Below are 22,112 nucleotides of genomic sequence, written 5' to 3'. Positions count from 1 at the left end.
TATGTATTAAAATCATTTTTTTTTGGATTAAAATCTTCCAAGTGCTGCCTTTGGTCCTGTGACCACTCAGGACCCTGAAGCTTCCTCAAGACTTTTGTTCTGATGAATGGGAATCTTTCCTTCATCTGACATTCTCCTGAACTGCCTCACAGTTATCAAATGTGCAGAGTTCCTGCTCAGTGTCTCCATGCTAGACCCCATCTAGGAACAAACTGATGTGGTTTCAGTAGCCATTGTATAAAACTCTTGGGTCGGTTGAAAACAAGATCAACCTTTCTATATTATAATTTATAGTATATTCATTTTTGTCAGACTCTATTCAGGGATTTGATATGTTGCCTTCTTTGCAGTTTGTTAAATCAATTTTACATATCATCATCCATCCATCCATCTGTCATTTATTCATCTGTCGTTTATTCATTCAATCACTTACTCAAAAAATTTACTGAGCATTTACTACATGAGAAGTTTTGTGAATATTATAATGAAAAGTAGGGAACATTCCTATTCCCCCAAAGCTTGTTTATTGATGAAGAGACCACCAGTTAAACAAACACAAGCATGAGCAAGATCACAGACATTTTTATAACTTGCTTATATCTATCTATTTATCTGAGACTTTATGATAATATTATGGAGGCCATTAAGAGGTCAGTGAGATAGAGTATTACTAGATGAAGCCAATTCCAATAAAATGGGCAGAGCAATGGCCATTCGGAGAAGCTGCTATCCGAAATGATATTTGAAAAAGGTACAGGGTTACATAAAGTTAGAGAAAGAATGTTTCCATTACAATGCACAGCAAATACAAATTTCCAGAGACACTCAGATATAAAGAGAAGGCAATACAACTAGTGAAGAGCAGAAAATTGAGATGAGATGATAGAGGAAGTAGGCTGGGGAACCAAGTATGAATTTAATTCTAAGTGCAATAGGATAGGATTGAGAGGCTTTAATCTGGGAGCAATGCAATCTAATTTACACTTCAAAGAGATCACTTTGGCTGCCATGTAAATAGATGGAATAATGCAAGAGTAAAGCAGTGAGATTTACTTAGAGTCAATCACAGAAATCTGGAGAAAAGAAGACAGTGGCTTGGACTAGCATGATGGCCATGAAGTTGGAAATGATTGAATGTATTTGAGAAATATATTTGGAAGTAAAACCAATGAGATTTGATGATGGAGGAAAGGTACAGAATGAGGTTATAGTATATTTATGGACGATATTGCAATGGTATTTGGGTTGATGTACTCTGAGGTCATTTAAAAAAATTGGACAAACTCAAAGGGAAAAACCAGGCAAATGATATTCAGGTAAAGATTAGATGATAAAAAAGCCTCACAATGGATTTATTCTGTTTGAAATGCCTATTAATGTTTCCAAGTGAAAATAGGTCAGACAGTTCAGCCAGGGAGGTTTAGACATGGGGATCACCAGCACAGAGATGTGTTGAAAGGCAGTGCACTGCATAAGAGTGCCTCTAGAGAGAAGTAAAGAAGGAAAAAGGCCCAGGACTGAGCTCCAGGACACTGCATTCATAGGTCACTTGGAGAAGTAGCAAAGGGACATCTGAGAAGGGCAGCTAGTGAGGTGAGGAGCAAATTGCAAGTGTGCTGTCATGGAATGCTAGAGAGATAAGTAGTTCAAGAAGACAGGAGGGCTCCAATGGGTCAAAGGCTAACATTTGCTGAGGAGTCCCTGGAGCATTTTCAAAATGGTTGTATTAGTGGAGTTGGGAGGCATGAAGGCAAGACAGAGTGAACTGCAGAATAAAATGGTGTCAATAACTTATGTAGATGTCTAGGTCCTTTGCTCAAAATGGTTTTGAGCTCAACTTTGTCCTGAATTAGGCTTAGAATTTAGATCCAAATATCCTTGTCTTTAAAATATGAATATTGGGTTTACTGACTTTATATAGTTAATTATCTTGAAGCTTACTTTAGATAGTACATCTAGAACATTTATAATAATGCCTGGCCCATAATATATGTTCACTAAACGTTACACATTTAATTAGAATTTTTGACTGATGCACCAAGATATAATTGATATGAAATTTCAAATTGAGATGTAAGTGGGACATTTTCAAATTCTCTGCATGACTCTTGAATTTTCTTACCCACAGAACCATTGGAAAGGTATCAAATACTGGGGTGGATTTGGTGAAAATAATTTTTGAGAGAGTCATTATCTTGCAGAAGCTTTCTTGAGAAGACTCAAGTTTTGTTTGGCAGCTGTGGGGCACAGTGGACCATCATCTGATTGATGCTTAGTAAATCTGGTGGGCAAGAGAAAGGTAGCAGTGGTCTGCTCTGGATAAAGGAATGTTGTAGCTTCTGTACTGGAATCATAAAACCGTCTGTAGTTCCCATAGGTAGGGTTATCTGGGGTTATTGAAAATCATTCCCTACTGGGCCCTAAAGAATTTGTGATCCCATTATTAAAGCTCTGTATAGAGTAGACTGATAAAGATACCTAGGTTAAGGAGGAATAGAATGTATGGTTCATATAATGGGAATTGGATGGTTTATGCCAGAGGAATTTGATGGAGGAGCCCAGCAGAAAACTGCATGGTAGTGGGCTTCCCAAATGGCAGACAGGTCACCTGCCACAGATTATTCCAAGAGAAAAGAGGAGCCTAACTTTGTATGAAGATTTAAGTGCTGGTTATCATATACTGAAAATTAGCAACCAGTCTCTGTGGATGTCCAGGAAAGTGTGCCCTGGATGCATCTTCTTCAGGGACTATGGCAGCCCTTGTTAGTAGTCCTGGCTCATGTGATATAATTAAGAGCATAGGCATTTGAATTGACTACCTGATTTGGGGTCCCAGCTACTTTATTTACCAGCTGTGTGGCCTCAATCAGGTTATCTAACCTCTCTGTGTTTTAGTTTTCTCATTAGTGAAATGGAAAATAACAGTGTTTCTTATCTCTTGGTATGTTTATGAAGATTAAGCAAATTGATGAGTAAAAAGTTTAGAATGGTGCTCATTAAAAAGTAAATAGCTGTAAATATTATCTAATGTTATTACTTTTGCTGATGGGGTTCAACAGAGGCAAACTAATTGATAAGCCATCCTGATGTTTATAACCACAGTAATAACCTAAGGAGGATTAGGTAGGGATTTTTATGTATTAGCACCATGATCTTGGAAATACAGGCTTAGGGGCTGGTCTTGGAATAGATCACATTTATTAGGTGCACACAGTGGGCCAAAGTAGCTTGTGGAGTTCAAGGGCCCCTGTGCCCCTCTCACTGTGCTCAGCCTGCCTTCATCTTCAACTCTCCTCCATATCAATGCAGATTGATTCCACTTGGCCCTTTACTCCCACTGAATGGTCACACTGATTCAGATCTCATTCTTCTATTCCTGGTCTCATCCCCTGTTTCAGATGACAGTGTCCTTGAGGATAGTGACCCTGGGACCATGTGTGTTCACCAGCAACTATGTTGCCACTGCATATAATTCTCTGGCTCACTGTACTTGTTGACTCAGCAAACATTTCTCCCAAACACTTGAAGCTTCAGAAGAGAGGCCAAGGGCTACAATGGTGGTTTGGGGATTTAGTTCCCTTCTCATCCTTATAAATAGCTGTTTTAATTTGAGGCTGGGGTCCATTTCTATGGGAACCTGGCACTCTCACTGCTTATAAATCATGGATGTCGATCTTCCCTACTGTCAACCTTTAACCCAAGCCAATTGCACAGAGATTTGTGCTGCCCATTTCAGTGTTCTGGCTATTTCCTTTCTGGTTTGCTTGGTTTGGGCTAAAAGCCCTGGATTTATAATCCAGCCAGAATTCAACTTCCTCTCCCATACATTCATGCTCACAATCCCTTGGAGTTTGACAAATTGTACCAGTTCTCACCAAAGCCAGTTTAGCTTGGCAAATCTGTCAGACCTGCCAGCATTTTGCAGAGTGAGTGTAGAGAAAAGGATATATTGTCACAACTGGTAGCTTTTTCCTAGGCAGAATTTCAATACATTTGTAATGTTCCAAGTGATGATGAGTGCATTGTAGACAATAATAACAGCAATAGTTATTATTATGCTTTGGGCTACCTATCCCAGGAAATGCTCTGAAATGCATTTAAGGGGCATCATCTTTAGCTTTATTTTACAGGGTTCCATTTTACTTGTGGCTCAAGTGCCTTGGGTTGAATAGATATTGGTGCACTTGGGACAATCATTCAACAAATTCACTAGGTATTGGGGAACTTATTATACAAAGATAGTGTGCTTGGCTGAGGGGGAATTAGCATTTTTATTTTCCATCTCAGAAACACACATCTCAAAACACAACATGCCCAACACAAGGTTCTTATTTTGGAGAGATTTATAATCTAGAAGCCGAGATAAGTATACGTCTCTAGCTGAGACCAACACTTGGCTAGAACATTAATTGTCAAAGATATAGGTGGTGGCTCTTGGAGTTCAGAACAGGGGACACACCATGACTGGTTCCCAGAATAGCAAAGCCTTTGAAAGGAGATGACCCTGGATCTCTTTGTTTCCCCTTATTAGCTCAGATCCTTTGTGTTTTTGTGAGATGTTTCTATGAAGCGGCTATTAGACCATCTTCCTTATGTAATAATGGGAGATCTCCATCCCTTATTCTTCAAATTGTAGCATTTGTGCTACTTGAAGATCTTTGATTAGAAACATCATGATCTTTGTACATCTGGTTCCAGTGAACCCACCCAGAACTGTACTCCCCAGGTAAATATCTCTCCTAGAGTGGGCTGGCCTCCTCATTGCTTACCAATTCTGGAGCTGTTCTTTAACCAGAATTCTCCTGGCTGCAATTCAGAGCTTACATCCTTTGGGAATCCTCACTTATTTCTCCAGATCCATGGTATTTTCCACCTTTGATTGAGTAGAGAAGCTATTTTCAATTCCAGACAGCTGGGCTATGGGAATTGTCATTTTTATTTTCTGTTTCAGGAGCTCATCTCACTAAACAACACTCTGCAGTCACCTCAGTGGGTCACACCTGACACTTACTTAGTGTCAGCTGTGCCTTATTTAGTTGTGGAGCATCACTGGAAAAATGCTTACTGATAAGTTATTATATCATACAAGATACATTTCTTCAGTTTTAAGTGTAATTCAGATGAGCAAGGAGAGTCTTTTACATGGCCATGTTGTTTTGGAGAGCTGTCAGCCACCTACCAGGGGTAATGTGGATTTGTTTTTAATCACTGAGAAGGGAAAGATGAAAAGAAGGGGTCAGACACAGTTCCTCAAGAAGCTCTTTTTGACGTCCTCATGCATGTTACTGCTATATGGTAATGCCATGACTCTGACCCTCCTTGAAATGTACCTGCTCTGAGAATCTAACTTGAACAAAAAAAAGCTATGGCCATTCCTGTGGATTCTAAATAACAGTAGTCTCCCTTTATCCACAGGGGATCATTCCAAGAGCCCCCTAGTGAATACCTGAAACTGTAGATAGTACCAAAGCCTATAAAGCATGTACTATGTTTTTTTCATGCATATATACATACACATATATTTGTGATAAAGTTTAATTTATAAATTAGGTGCAGTAAATGATTATCAATAATAACTAGTAATAAATAGAATGGCTGTAATAATATACTGTAATAAAAGTTGTATGAATGTGGCCTCTCAAAGTATTTACCCTTTTTTTGTTCAATGGTATGAGAGGAAACAATGCCCACCTGATAGGATGAAGTGAGTTGAATGGCACAGGCATTGTGACATGGCAATAGATCACTACTGACTTTCTAACTTGAACACAGGCATTGCTGTATTGCAACAGGTGATCTGATGACCAAGAGGGCCAGTAAATGAGTAATTGGCAGGTAGCCTAAATAGAGGAAATATGCTGGACAGAGGGAGAATCATGTATGTCCTGGGCAGGAGGACAGGATGTTGTGAGCTTTCATCATACTACTCAGAATGGTATGCTGCTTAAACTTGATGAATTATTTACTTCTGATGTTTTTCATTTAGTATTTTTGGAACAGAGTTCACCGTGGATAACTGAAGTGGTGGAAAGGAGAATCTCAGACAATGGGTATTACTGATATGAGAATAAACCTTGTCCATCTCATTAAATGAGTTGTGAGTAAGAAGAAGGCAATAGATAATTAAACAAAGTGGTGGGCTATGTTAATTGAACATTGTGTAAAACTTCCAGGGCTCCTCAAGAAGTGTATCCTTCCCAAGGGGCTGAAAGATCCATGGCTAAAAATTCTTATAAGTGTCTCCTACATTGTAAACAACAGAAAGAAAATTCTGAAAAAAAAATACACTGCTTAAAAAAGTACCTCTTAAAAACAATTTAACACATATTTAAGAAAGGAATTAGTTTCCTGAATGAAGTGTAATAAATGGTGAAATTCAGCTAGGGAGGCTTGGCCCTAATTTATGCTAAGTGGACAATGATTGATGTCAAATTGCAGAGGAATACCTAAGAAATTACCTACCACAGTCACATAAATATCAGAAGAATTTATCATAATTAATGGTATTGCTCTGAGAACCAAAAAAGGGGTGAGGAGTTTGCATTTTTATAAAGTGCTAACTGTATTATTTGCTTCTGGTAATAATTACAGCACCCAGCCTTGCTAAATGGCAAAGTTCACATGCAGGGGTTATAAACAAGGCTCCAGCTATGGGCAGGTTCTGTTTAATCTTCAGTCTGGCCATAAGCTGCCTGCTTGTGTGACATATCCTGTATTGGTCCTCACTGCTCACCTGTGTTTTGGGGGCCTAGAGGTAAGCAAGAATGAGATAATGTGAATCCCTAGCTCCATCTCCTACCACCTGTTGGGGGGTGTACTTAAAGAGATCCTCTAAGTACCAGAATCAACTGAGACCCCCCCAAATCACACTGAATTTCTATAAGATCTATCACTTAGATCCTCAAAGCTTTCTACATCTGCGGAATCACATACATTTTTCAGATAGAAGAAAAATGGGAGAGGGCTACTGGAATATTTTTATTTTCATGTGGCATCTGGAATACTTTGTACTCAGTCTCTTATTTAAACCTCATAACCAACCTGGGGTGCAAGAAGTTTTATTTCTATTTTCCAAGAAAAGAACTGGCAAGGGGATGTTCAGTAAGCTTATATTAGGTGATACAGTTGGGAAGTGGCAGAGCTAGGACTAGATCCAGATTCCGAGTTTCCCATCCTCTCACCTAGGGAGATCAGCCAGTAGCAGGGACGGGGCCTTGTTTCTTCACTCTTGGGTCACACATTCACTGACAATTTTTCTGCCCAACTGTAGCAGAGCCTGTGAGATCATTCCTATTCTACATGACTCAGTGCCCTTTCTTGTTAAGTGTGAAGAATACCCTTATTCCAAGTGTAAATTTAAAAGGGTAATTTGGCCAGAGCAATGTAGTAAAATTAATGCTATATTACTGCATAGTGCTTGCATCTAATATTAGTATGATATAACAATGTATGTGAGTGTGTTAGTGGGTATTTATTTTTAGGAATGGTAGATTTGCATTGATCCATTCACGCTGTTTCATCTCATAGGCATTGGCAGGCAGATGCTGATGGTCTTATTCCATGACTGTGGGTGGCAGGACACAGCTTAACACAGCTAAGGAGTCAGGCTGGGGACCTTCATTAGTTCTTGCTAACCCTAATGGGTCTTTGGCAAAGAAGTTGGTAGCATAGGCTGCAGTTCACCTCGAGACTTCTCACTCAGGATGCTGAAGTGCACTTGCCCAGTGCTAATTCTAGTTGGAATTCCACAGGGTTGTAGAATTAGCTACAGATCCCCAGGATGTTTTTATACATGTCTCATGATAGGATGACACAGAAGTTTTGGAAACTTGTATCTCTGTGTATACGTGCATTAACTCAGAGCATCTGTAGGCTGGTGAGGCTTGTATCTTCTTCGTTGTACAGTTAATTCATTCTCAAAGGATGCTCCCATTTCTAGACCACAGCAGAGGCTTGGGAACTGCTCCTCTGTGCTGCCATCAGAGTACTTTCATCATTTTCCATTGATGACTTATTCCATCTCTGTTATTGTTTTATTGTTTTTCCATTAAACCTAGAGTTCCTTCACAGTAAGAAAAGACCAGTTATCATTTTGTTTATTTCTTCAAACTTGATCTGGTACCTATTTAATATCCAGTGAATGGCTATATAATGAATGGAAAGGGATGAGTGTGGTTGACTGGGCATCACTGGCATCAAGCCCAGCAGCCTGGCCCTACCATCACAGTGCCTAAAGTATTAGAGCTAACCTTTCATACTGAGAGGCATCAGCCTAATTGCTCCCCCCACAACAAAAACAAATCCCAAGAGCAACACCACAGAAGTCAGATAATAGTCATTGGTATCTCAAGTTAGAATCCATTTATTGCAGTAAATGTCTATCTTGTGTTTCCTGGTTAAGTGCATTCTGGTGTGAACAATGAGTAGAGAAATCTGAATAAGAAAGTGAGTTAACTTTTAAGGTTTTTGTATTATTTCCCCCTAAGGAACTGGTTCTTTTATTTCCAGATCTGCTGCTACTGTTGTCTTGAGTGTTGTTTTGTTTCTCATATAGATATCACACAGCTCCTTTAATGGAGCGTATACTATACACAGAGAGTTGATAAACCTAATGACCAAGAAAAGCATCATTGCCTTTCTTGACTTTGGCTTGACTTCCAGAGCCTAGAGCCTGAAGAAAGTCAGGCAGAGTTTAATTTCATCTTCATCATAACTTTGCTAGCAGTTTATCTAAAAGTTAGGAATGGTGACCTTTGTAGGAGGTAATACCCCATCAGAAAGAAATTTGAGTATTCTCAAAAATTCTGTGGATTTCCAGAGTAGTAACTCCCTAAATGATATTGAACTTGGTGTTTTATGATCTGATGACCAGGAAAGACATGTGTGTATTATGGAAGAGCAGTGGGGGGCAAGGGAAAATATTTGCTTACCAATTCAGGCACACACCACTCATTATCAGTTGAAAAAAGATTAGATAGACTTTGGAAATGATGTCAAATTCTGACCCCACATTTTAATATGTACCTTTAGGCAAATGACTCCCTCCATGTAGAATGCAAATCATTGCCTTCTGCATTGCCGTTCAGTAGGAATAAATAAAATGACACATAGAAGTCTATGTGTCACATAATGGACATTTAGTTTCCAGTACCCACTTGTAGCTATAAACATGTGATTGCAAATCCTTCTTCTCTGAATAGTCTACACCTGCATTTGCACATGACTGGGCCTGCATATCTACAAAAGGAAAAGGCATATCTATGAAGCATCCCTGGACCTGCAAATTATGTTACTCTCTTTCCTTGGCTTTGTGATCATTTATATTATAGTATGCAGCACTATGCATTGCAATTATTTATGTATTTGCCCTTGTTTATTGTGTGTTCTTTGAAGCAATAGTTTTTTGTCTTCTCTATGACTTAAGTTAAATATGGGGTCAGGTTATGAATACTCGGAGTCACAAGTAGGAGACAATATTGTATTCTGGTTATTTAATTCAACATAGGACAATTTGGGAAAATGGAATGTTTTCAGTGAGAACTAGGGTGGTATATTGGAAAGGAGTATTAGGAAAGGATAATATGGTGATCAAGACCAAAATAAAACATAATATTTTTAATAAAAAGATATTCTAGGGAACTGGCGGCACTTTACTACTGGAGGGCTACTCATTCACATCGGGTCTCAGAACATAAAAAAAAGTGTGTACCCTTTTGGGAAACTAATATAGTGAAAAAAAACCAAACACGTATGTCCTTGAGAAATAGCTCAGCTCCATCAAGGGTAATCAGGCTAGACTAAGAGAGGAGGAGGAAGAGTAAGTGATGAGTTAAGTTCTTTCCATTTGTGGTTCAGGTGGATTTACACCTGTGCTCTGAGCTTGCCAGGAAAGCCAATCTGTTTCACATTTTAAACTCAACTCAATTAGAAAATCAACGGGTCTCTCTGGAATAGAAGTGTGTCAGGATCACAGACCCCTTCTCCAAATTAGTGTCAACAATCCAGTTCCAATGCCCAAGCTTACGCTTTTGTCAAGTGTGAATGGCTGCAGAGCTTGCCAGCCTGGATGGCAACATGAGGATCTTTGCCTGGTTCCTATCTTGTCACATCGATTACTGCCTCAGATCCTTGGTCATATAAAATCTGAAGCAAAACCAAAATGAACTGACAAAAGTATAGGAAATGTGAATAGCAGTATACTAAGTTATGATGGTAGACAAGTCAATCATAGAGATAGTTTTTATAAAAATGGAGCAAAAGAGGTAAAAACAAGACAAGCATGCCATTTTTCTGGACTTTTTTCACTAGAGCATGAAAAAACTACTGTACACAAGTGTGTGTTCATGTGTGTGTGTAGCCTCATGTGTGTGCATGTTGGAAGGGCAGTGGGCTTTGTGGTAGTGGTCTCCGGGCCCACAGTATGTCAATGCTGTGTGTTTCCTCCATTTTTCATTTAGTAGAAGTTTATTTACTTTTTTTTTTTTGGCAGCACTGGTCTTTGAACTCAGAACCTTACAATTGTTAGACAGCAGTCTACCACCTGAGCCATGCCCCCAAGCCCTTTTATGTTTGCTTGTTTTTCAGACATAGTCTCTCTGTGTAGATCAGGCTGGCCTGGAACTTGATGTAGCCCAGACTTGCCTTGAATTTGCAATCTTCCTGCCTCAGCCTCTCTCGAGTGCTGGGATTACAGCAGGATTACTTTTGCAAGTTAATTTTAAATGATTATATAAAGCAGCTAAGTAGTGTTTAATTGTTTGCTTCCTCAACATAATCTGACTTCCTTAAGGCTAAAGTCTGCGACTAATATAGGACTGGTATGGGAACAATGTCTATCTTCCACATTTGGTACCAGTTTGGCCCACTGGGACATGTGGTTACATATCTTCTTCCACGTAATGCTTGTGTGTTCTAACTGATATTTTAAAGAAAATGCCACTCTTTTTTATTGTGGAAACTGAAGGGATGACTACAGAGATGTTCATTTCAGTTCAGGTCGTGGGAAAAGGGTCATTAAGATTTATTTGCACCTGCTTAATGCATCAGCAGTCATTGACATCATTTGAAGTATAGTCAAATATTACTCTATCACTATTTCTGAAATCAGAAAGTCAAAATATATGAAGTAGAGGCCAGCCACTCTCATCAGATAAGTTGTTTTGGCCTTATCATGAGCTATCCAATGTAGTAAACACTGGCCATTTGTGGCTATTTAAGAATCAGGGCAAATGAATAAAATTAAGTAATTTTAAAATTTAATATTCCAGTTGTGTCAGTCATATTTCAAATACGCCATAGCTCAATATGGCTAGTGGGTACCGTATTGAAGCTGACATAAAGAACATTTTCTTTATTTCTTTGTTCATTTATTCATATGTACATACATTGTTTGGGTCATTTCTCCACCCTGTCCCCCTCCCCTCCTCAGTTTCAGGCAGGTCCCATTCTGCCCTTGTGACTGATTTTGTTGAAGAAAAGACATAAGCATAATGAGAAAGACAAAGCATTTTTGTTAGTTTAGTTAAGGATAGCTATACAGAAAGATTCCTACTATTGCTCTCATGTATCCATGTGTTACCACCCATGTTGATTCAACTCTCACTGATCTTTACATTGGTTCCTGATCCCCTGCTAGTGATAACCTATGAACATTTTCATTACTATAGAAAGCCCACATGGCCAGGGTTGAGAACTATGTACATTGGACAATTTGAAACAAAGGATACCTTTAGGAGACCACTATATTTTTGGCATTTGTAGCATCATTAGAAACAAGAAGTACCTGGTTTACTATTTGGTCCCGATTTTTCATGATGTTTGAGATATCTTCTTGTGAATGTGGGTCAGCTTTCAGATTAGTGAATACACCACAGAACTGTCCAATGCACACAGTAGAGAAATGGGGCCAAATAAACTTGTGCTTATAATATATTATCATTATTTTTTCACATTACTCTGATGTGCTTTCTTTTGTTCATTTGCATCTTTGGTACTTGAGTATGAAACCTCACAGGATCTAGGGTTAATTTTGTTTTCCTTTTTCCAATAGATGAAGAAATTAGGCCAGTGACAGGCATATTAACAGGGCAAGTAGGTCCTAGATAACAAATTGTATTTTATATTACATATGAGTAAAAACGCTGACCCAAATGCTAATACAACTTATAGTAACAAAATGTGTGAGAAATGTATTAGCTGTACAGTATGACAGTAACTCAGAACTGCTCTTTCCCTTCTGTGTTCCTGATTCCCTTTCTTCCTATTCCTCACTCCTTTTATTATTTTCTTCTCTCCACTTCTAAACACATATTTGTTGAGTGTACATGAGATTTTGGAAGAGATCAGTGAATAAGACAAAGTCCCTATTCTCATGAAGCTGATAGTCAGAAAAGTAGGCAAAAAAAAATTGCCTATAAAATTAATTGTTGGAGAGCATTCTGATAAATGAATAAAGGGGGAATGCAGGATGATAAACAAAAAAGTCATAATAATGGCGAGACTTGACCCAGTCCTAAAGTTAATGGCTAGAATAATAATGAATACAGTACAGATACATGTATGCTATGTTTACCCTTTATTAGTTGGTGGGTCTCTTTCCCTTTCACATGACAGGCCAGGTGAACTATTGTGTGTAAACACATGGCATCGCCAATGTTTCTTCCGTGGATTTTGAGCCCCTTGTGCCTTCTGACCCTTCATGGACTTATGAAACTATTTTCAAAGCAAGAGTTAAGAATTACTGCAGGTGAGAAGACAGAGAGACAGTGGGGATGGATGAGGAGTGCACGGGTGCTTGTGTGAGCAATTTTCTGTAACACAAAAAAAAATTTGTCCACCAAGGGCTCGGGAGGACAAAGGTGAGGGCACACACATATTTCTTTGTTGGCATTTATGTATTTCTTGGCAGCTTTGTTACTTTGGACCCATCAATGTCAACTCATTGATCCTAATGTAGTTCATTGTTTTTGTTCACTGGGTTAAAAAAAAAGTTGTTAAATTTTGTTGAATCCCATGATAAAATACATTCAGTTCATGTGATTGCCCTGGATTCTATGATTACGATGTGAGCTGTGCTTTTGTCTCTACTCATCTCTTTTGTCTTTTTCTGTTACTGATCCTTTTATTTGAAATCATAGCATCTTCATCTTCTATCTCCTTTCTGCTTAGATTCCGACTGATGATAAAGTTTGTACTGTTAATTGCTGATGTCTACGAAATTTGGAGTGATTGCTTATTAAAGGGTTCAGGGCATTTCTTTGATGACATTGGATTTAAGAAATATGATAATGTGTTAAAATATATGAAACATCTTTCTTTGGTTGTGTGTGCATGCACATGTGTTTGGTCTTTTTTCCGACATGTTCCTGCAGTGTTACTTGTGGAATGCAGTTGTCTCCTCAAAGTGGCTATCAAGGGAATTAGGATTCAAATTAAGGATTATTAAAAAGACATTCATGCTGAAATATGTTATTACAGCAAAAGCTGTTCTTGCATTAGCAAAATGAAGTTAGTGGAACAACTGGCATTTACAGCAGAGGCTCTAAATCAAAATTCTGCAAAGCCTTTGTTTTTCCACTCCAATAGTGTTGTTCTGTCCTCCACAATTCTGTCACCATGAACTTTGGCAGGCATCTCATTTTATAGAACACTAGGCAGGCTTAGAAGTCAGTAGAATACTTGGATACTACTTTCCACATTTTCCCCACTGACTGTTTTCTTAATTGGTTCCCTAGAAACTTGAACCTCTGAATACTGGATCTGAGAATCTAGCCCTATTTAACTTGTCTAGCCAACTAGACAAGTACAAAAGGCTGGAAATACTAAATGAAAGTGACACATACCTGATCTCAAAGAGCAAAAACGCTTGCACTTTTTCCTAAACACCTTGTTCCTCTATTTTTTAGCTCACTTGTTGGTTTGGATACTATAGGATCATGGTGTTGAAAATCTAGACCTCATGTTTCCTCCTCCCTCTTTATCACCCCACACACTTTGCGCTATCATAAACTTACCAGACATCTTTGTTAGCTAGTCACCTCAGTATTTCTTGAATCTTCCCCACCTCTACTGTTCAGCATCATAACTTTGGTTTATTTCATACCATCATTATATCTTACCTATATTATTTCAACAATCCCTTAACAGGATTCACTGCCTTCTCTTTCACCATTTCCTACCCCCAAAGAATCCATCCACCACAACTCAAAAGACCACATTTGAACATGCTGTACTTTTTACCAAAATTCCATCAATAGTTATGGTGGGCATAGAATTAGGTCTGAATGTTACAATGGGCATAAGATTAAATTTGAATTCCTCAATTTGACATTAAAAAGCCTTCTGTATTATGATGATTGCTTACATCTCAAGCTTCATTTGATTTCTTGCTATCTCAGAATTATGTGCAGTTTTTATACATATAATGTGGAATCATGGAATGATCCACCACAAGTTTGTATCTCTCTCTCTCTCTCTCTCTCTCTCGTCCTCTCCCCCTACACACACACACACACACACACACACACACACACACACACACACACACACACACACAAGAATTGTTGCCTGAAGGAAAATTTCTCTGAATCCCCCAGGTCTCCAGACTGAATGGAGACCCCTTACCTATTCATAAAACTGCATTCTCATAAAATATACTCCCAATGTTGTTTCAAAAAACTGTTTTATTGGAATACAATTCATACCATATGACTTAGCTATTGAACCTGTACAATTCAGTTATTTTGAATACTTATACAGCTATGCAACCATCATCACAATTAATTTTAAGAAACTTTCATTAGCCCAAAAAGAAGCCCCTGACACAGTAAGGGTCACTTACCATGCTCCCACCCCTTTGCCCTCCCCAGCACTAGGCCACTACTTGCTATTGTATTACTTGTCTCAATAGGTTTGACTCTTCTGGACTTTTCCTAAAATGAGTCACATAATGTATGGTCTTAGCGTGAAGTTTTCAGGGTTCAGCCCTGTTATAGCATATTCATTTTCATTTCCTTTTTAATTACTCATAATTTTAAGTATTACACTTGGTAGTTTTGATTTGTATTTCTCTGATGGCTAATGATGTCATTTAACTTTTTCATATATTATTGGCTATTTGTATATGTTCTTTGTAGAAATATCTATTCAGATACTTTGCCCATTTTTATTTTATTTATCTTATTGTATAGTAAGAGCATATGAGTTATAAAGATGTTCTCTTATGTGAGGGTGGCTTTTTCAATTTTCTTGATGGTGTCCTTGGAATTTCTTTTTAATTCTGGTGAGGTCCAATTTTCTAATTGGATTGTTGATGGTGCTGTGTTTTTTTGGTGTGATATTTAAGGAATCATTACCTAGTCTAAGTTGCAAAGACTTATTTAAATGTTTAAGACTTGTATAGTTTTTATCTACTTCACTTAGGACTTTGATTCAGTTTGGTTTAATTTTTTATGTATTGTATAAGGCAGGAATCCAACTTCACTGTTTAACATGTGGGTAATCAGTTGCATCACATCATTTCTTCTCCAGCAAATTGTGTTGACATCCTCACTGAAAATTGTTAGAAGGTAAATGTGAGGTTCTGTTTCTGGAATCTCCATTATTTTTCATCTCTATATCTATTCTTATGTTAGTACTACATTGTATTGATAACTATAGCTTTGAAGTAAGTTTTGAAACTGGAAACTATAAGCACTACAACTATTTTTGCTATTTAGGCAAAAAATTTAGGAATAATTTATTAAATTCTATAAGAACCAGTTGGAATTTTTGTAAAGATTGTATTGAATTTGGAGATACATTTTGGAAGTATTGCCATCTTCACAATTTAGTCTTCCCATCCACGAAAATGGGATAGCTTTCCATTTATACAGATCTAATTTTTTCAACATTTTGTAGTTTTCAGAATATATACACACACACCATATATATATATATATATATATATATATATATATATATATATATATATAACTTCTTTTGTTAAATTGTACTTTGGGTATTTTGTTATTTTAATGCTTTTCTTTTGTAAATGTAATTTTATGAATTTCACTTTTGGATTGTTCATTACAAGTTATAGAAATTCAATTGATTTTTGTACATTGATCTTATACCTTACTAACTTGCTATACTTGTTTATTAGTTGTCATAATTTTTAAAGAATTCCTTGGGATTTTCTATATTCAAAATAATACCATCTAACAATAATAAAAGTTTTATTTCTTCTTTGAAAATCTGGACATCTTTTATTTCATTTTCTTGCCCATTTGCCTTGTCTACAGCATCTAATAAAGTGTTGAAGAGGAGTGACAAGAGAAGACGTTTTTTGTTTTTCTTGAACTTATCGTGAAAGTATTCTGTCTCTTCAAGATTAAGTAGGATTTTAGTTATGGGTTTATTTTTAGACAATTTTCAATATCTATATAGATGATCATTTTTCTCTTTTTCTGTTGATATTGTATATCACTTTCACATACTGAATCAACTTGGGAGTGATCTCTAAATCACTAAATCCAACAATTGTTTCTTAGTCCTCATTACCTGACTTCTCTAAAGCCTCTTGATAAAAGAACATTTAGAGTTTTTTTTAGTCCTGTAGGGTAGTTTGTGTCTTTGTAGGAATTTGTACATTCCATCTCTGTCATCTAGTTTGTTGGTAGACAGTTGTTCGTAGTATTCTCTTACACATTCCTCTTTCATTCTTGAGTTCATTATTTTGATCCTTCTAACTTACTTTTTTTCATCACTCTAGTTAAAGTTGGTCAATTTTGTTGATCTTTTCAGAGAACTAGTTCTTATTTTGTTGACTTTTATTATTTTTCTTTATTTCATTAACTTTCATATTAATATTTATGATTTCATTCCTGTTATAGGTTTTGCTTGTTCTTCTTGTGCTTTAATATGAAAATTATTTTGTCAAGACCTTAACTTTTTGTAACATAGATATTTACATAATATAGTAATGCAATGTAGTCATTTGTGTTTATGTAATATAATATTTACATCTATAAGTTGAGAAGAAAGCAAAGGAAAATGCATTTATATTGTCTTTTATAATTGCATAATTAACTTTTATGATACTTTTTGTTTTTTAATGTGAGTTCAAATTATTTTCTAAGGTTGATCCTTAATGACAAAATTGTGATTTTTAGCCTGAACAACTTCTTCTAATTTTCATTTTAAATCTTCTTGCAGTGAAATATCTAGGAGTATCTATATTTTGCTTCAAAACCTGAAAGATTGTTTTTCTGGATGTAAAATTTTTGATTGACAGCATTTTTTCTTTAAGCACTTTGAAGATGTCATTATCTGCCTCTTGCTCCAGTATTTTTGATGGGAGATATTTCTACTATTATGCATTTGAGTATAAATGTCTTTACACTTATTCTACCTGGAGTTTCTTGAGCTTCAGTTATTTATAGATTAATACTGTTTATCAAATTAAGGATGATTTCAGTAATTATATTCGGAGTATTCTTTGATTTTTTTCTCTCTTGTCTATTTCTATTAAACCTATTAATATATCTTAGCATACTTAGTAGCATCATATATTTCACAGAGACTCTCTTAATTCTTATTCCTTTTGTTATCTCTGTTTTTCAGAATTATATTAAAATTTTATTTTCAAGTTTGCTAGTTCTTTCTTCTGTCAGTTCAAATGTAATGTTGAGCCTCTGTAGTTAATTTTTCATTTCAATTATATACTTTCAAATCCAGAATTTCCAAATTTCCACTTGGAAATTTTATTTATGTTATCTATTTGATTATTTATTGTCATCATAATTCTGTTTTCTTCTTTAAGCATAATTTCCTTTGGCTTTTTTAAAAAATAAATTTTTTAAAATATAGATTTTGATCATATATATATATACACACACACACACACACATATATATATATATATATATATATATACACACACACTATTTTAAGTCTTTGTTAACTACACACACACACACACACATATATATATATATATATATATATATATATATATACACACACACTATTTTAAGTCTTTGTTAACATATGAGCACCTTCAAGGGCATCAAAGGCACTTTCTTCTGCTTTTTAAACATTAATTGTATGAATCACACCTTGTTTGCATGTCCTCTCTCATAGTCATTTTTCTGAGAACTGAATATTTTAGATAATCTGGCAACTCTGGGTATTGATTTCCCCTCCATGGTTTTCTTTTTCTTTGCTTGTTTTTTCTTTTATTAGTGTACATTAATTGTGAGAAGCACTGGATTTCACTATGACATTTCTATACAAGCATGTAATGTATTTTGATCATATTCACCTCTATTACCCTTTCTTATCACCGTGTTCCTTCAACATCTTTTCCCTTTCCACATGCTTTATAGTAAGGCTATTTCACTTAACAAGGATCTCCATTTCCATCCATTTTCTGAAAATGAAGTAATTTGTGCTTCTCAACTCATTTTATGCACACCACACACACACACACACACACACACACACACAACACATTTTCTAATTTTCCTTATCCATTTATACATTGATGGGCACCTATATTGATTCCATAACCTGGCTACTGTGAGTAGTGCTGCAATAAGCATGAGTGTCCAGGTATCTCTACAGTAAGCTTGCTAATTTCACTAGTGATTGGCTGAACTATTTCATTAAAGTTTCTCACATGTGAAACATCTGATATCATTCTTTAGAGCATGCTTCCTTGAACATATACACAGTGACCCTGGAATTAGAGTAGTTTTAGCAAGACTCTCTTCATTTGTCTCTTTCCATTTTAAACTGTCTCTATTGGCATTACACCTAGCATTAAGCCCCATTAATTACTCATTAATTGTTCTATGGTTTTTGACAATACTCAAAGGCATAAATTGCTTCACAGTTTTATTCAATTAAATCTGAGATCCTGTACAGAGACACTTTTTGAAGCCAACCTCGGAATGGCTCTCAGTTGTTTTCTTCCATGGTTCTATCTGGTAAAATAGCTGGACTGTAGTTATCTTATTGCTCCCATGGAGCTATCAACCTCTTCTTGATTGCTTATCAGCATCTCCATTACATTCAACTTGAACTTCCCTGACAGTGTTTCAAATAATGTATGTCATTTGGGAAGAGTTTCAGAGCTTTTTGTTCTTATGTCCAACTTTCCCCTGTGAAAAATCTTTAAGCCACTGGAGCTGGAGGCAGGCATAGTGCCCTGCTTTTCCCCAAGTAACACCCTACTTTGTAGTCATGGTGCTGGGTACAGGTAGTAGTCTCATTGCTTCTCGGCTTTTTGCTCTTGACATGAAATCTCTTCCTTTCAAGCAAAATGGAGGGAGAACAGTCAGAACTCCAGTATTCTCAGCTGGCCATAACCTCTACTTTCAATTGAGTATGCATGAATAAAAGGGGTTAGTGACTTCTTTTCCACACACATCTGGCACTTAGCTTTTGTGACTGAAAGCCAAGGTAGTTCAGAATGCTTGTGACATACCCCTCCCTAGGAGGTATTGTAGCCCCTGACGAGGAGTTTTGAGAGAGTTACCTTTCTCTTCTTGGCCACATCAAAACAGAGCAGGGCTTCTATCAGGATCTGGGGCAGGAGAGAAGAGTGAACATTCCATGGCTCAAGTGGCACAACGACTTTTCTTACCAAAATTTAGTAGATTTTCTTGAATAAATGTTTCTTCGTTTTCTGAATGACCTTGTGACAATTTCTAGAGATTTTAGAAACTTGCTTTTAAATAATTTTTAGCATTTATAGTTACTTCTCTAGACAGTAGCTTCTTAAAAGCTTTTCATGCAACTTTTCCTGGGCATTGTAGCTTTAGTTGAGGATATGTGGCATGTCAGTGTGTGTGTGTGTGTGTGTGTGTGTGTGTGTGTGTGTGAGAGAGAGAGAGAGAGAGAGAGAGAGAGAGAGAGGGAGTGAGAGAGAGAGTGAGAGAGAGAGAGAGAGAGAGTGTCTTAGGGCACATTATTAGACTCTAATATTTACTTTTAAGGGTTCTTTTGCTTATGGTAAATGATGTTGGTAGTAATTCACAGTACTGATTGAAATTTTTATTTTTAAATTTAGGGCACATATCTATGTAATAGGCATAGTATAATAAAAATAAATTTCAGTGAAATAGAGGACATCAACATAAATGTTACATTGAGGAGAAAAAAAGAAAGTAAATGAATGACCCCAAGAGGAAATATCTTTTCAGCTCTGATTCTAAACATGAACCTACAGCAACTCCAGCAGTTTGGGTCATAGCTAATGTCATTGGGAAAGGGTATAGGGGGAGGAGTATCTCAAATAAGACAGGGCAATTCTTGACTCAGCTCCTCAGTTACCTATCCCCTCTAAAATTTGAATTCACTGACAAAAAGAATTTTGAGGAAATTCATAGATGAAACTCACAATGTAAGTAGCCAGCATGGATTTACTAGTAATGCACAGCAAAACAGGGAAAAATAAAAGAGAAGGAGAAACAGAAGGTGGGAATTCAAAGTTCAATAGGTGGTCTTCTTCCCAGGAATATTTAGATCACCTAAACTAAGTTGGGGAGTTCAGCTTTAAAATTTTATGTAGACATGATCACCTAACAACTTCCAATCATTCTGCTATTTTGATGTTGTTATCCAGACATGGAGGAAATGAGACTAGAATAGCTTTAAAATCAAAGTGTTTTGTGACATATATGTCCAATTGACTATTCTTTCTTGGCCAAAGAATTAGTAAACCAAGCACCTTCTCTTTTCAGAAAAATATTACTCACCTAAGGAAAATTTAACTCACTTATCAAACAGAGAGAGACCAAGACGGCAGAATACCACAATCCCTTTGAGGACAACGCCCCCTATGACCTAAGGAATTCCTATAAGACTCCATCTTCTAACATTTCCATCATCTCCTAATAGCTCTAACCCTGGGACAAAGTCTTTTAAAGCATAAGCCTTTGAGGGACATTCAATATCCAAACTATAGCACTCTGAAAAAGACTATTATTGACAGAGAATGGGGACATTTTTAAGACTATCAAGGGCAGATGAAAAGAAGCTGGCTTAAAAGAGTTCTATTGGGAAAGTTATGGTGTCTTGAATATTAAAGGAGATAATAGTTATTGTTAATTATAAACATTTGGAAATTCTGTGATGTTTTCATACAAAGCAAGGATGAAATATAAAAAGTTTAATTTTACTGGTTTAATTAGTAGATAAAGGTTACATGTGACTATTTTATTTATTCTTTATCTGTGTAAATAAATATTGGTAAAGACAGAAATCTTGGAGTAAGTTAGATAGTCCTAGGCAATTTGGTATCTGTACCAAAGACTTTTTAAGAATTCATCCATAAAATTGACCACACATATCAATCATTACCAATTAGGAAAGAGCCTGTTGAATCAGCACAAATTATCACCTTCTACCAAATTTTAGTTTTAGATAAAACGTGTCAAATACCCTGTGCTCTTGAGAGAAGTATAATAAATTCTACCTCTTCTATTACCTATCATATTTAATTGGCACTTCTAATAAGGATATGATACTAATAAAGCATACATTTATTTTTACTGATGATTAAAATTTTATTCTGCCACAATGATGGCAGAATAAAATGTCTGGTAAATATAACTGCTAGATAATGCCAGGTAAACATGACTCCAAGAGAATATTCTGGAAAAAGTCCCAAGTAGCAAAATCTTTATTGATATAACCAGTGAAGGCAAGGCATGAAAAGGAAGCTCTTTCTAATATTATGGTGTTAAGCCACATTTGAAAAAATCAACCACATGTTGTTAACTGATTAACAATCTGTTAACAATCCAGAGCCTGCAACTGTGGCTATTCTGAAATGGCATCATTTGTCCTTTTTATCTGGTCAAGTTACTACAACACTGGGGAAATATCTAAATCAATTAAAGAACAGCCTTAGGAAGGAATCACAATGAGTGTAGCTATAGTCTACTTATATGTAAAAATGTGTATGAATGATAATGACCTGAACTAACCCTATAGTACCTATAATATAAAACAAGTTTTAGAGTAAGCATAAAATTCAGATAATGACTCTATTTATATTTTACTTGCTACTTAAGGTGTTTGAAGCATTTGAAATATAACTAGGCATTCTAAATTTGTAAATTGTG

This window comes from Castor canadensis, chromosome 2 (assembly GCF_047511655.1).
Source record: "Castor canadensis chromosome 2, mCasCan1.hap1v2, whole genome shotgun sequence".
Taxonomy (NCBI): domain Eukaryota; kingdom Metazoa; phylum Chordata; class Mammalia; order Rodentia; family Castoridae; genus Castor; species Castor canadensis.
Note: the sequence above shows the minus strand (reverse complement) of the source record.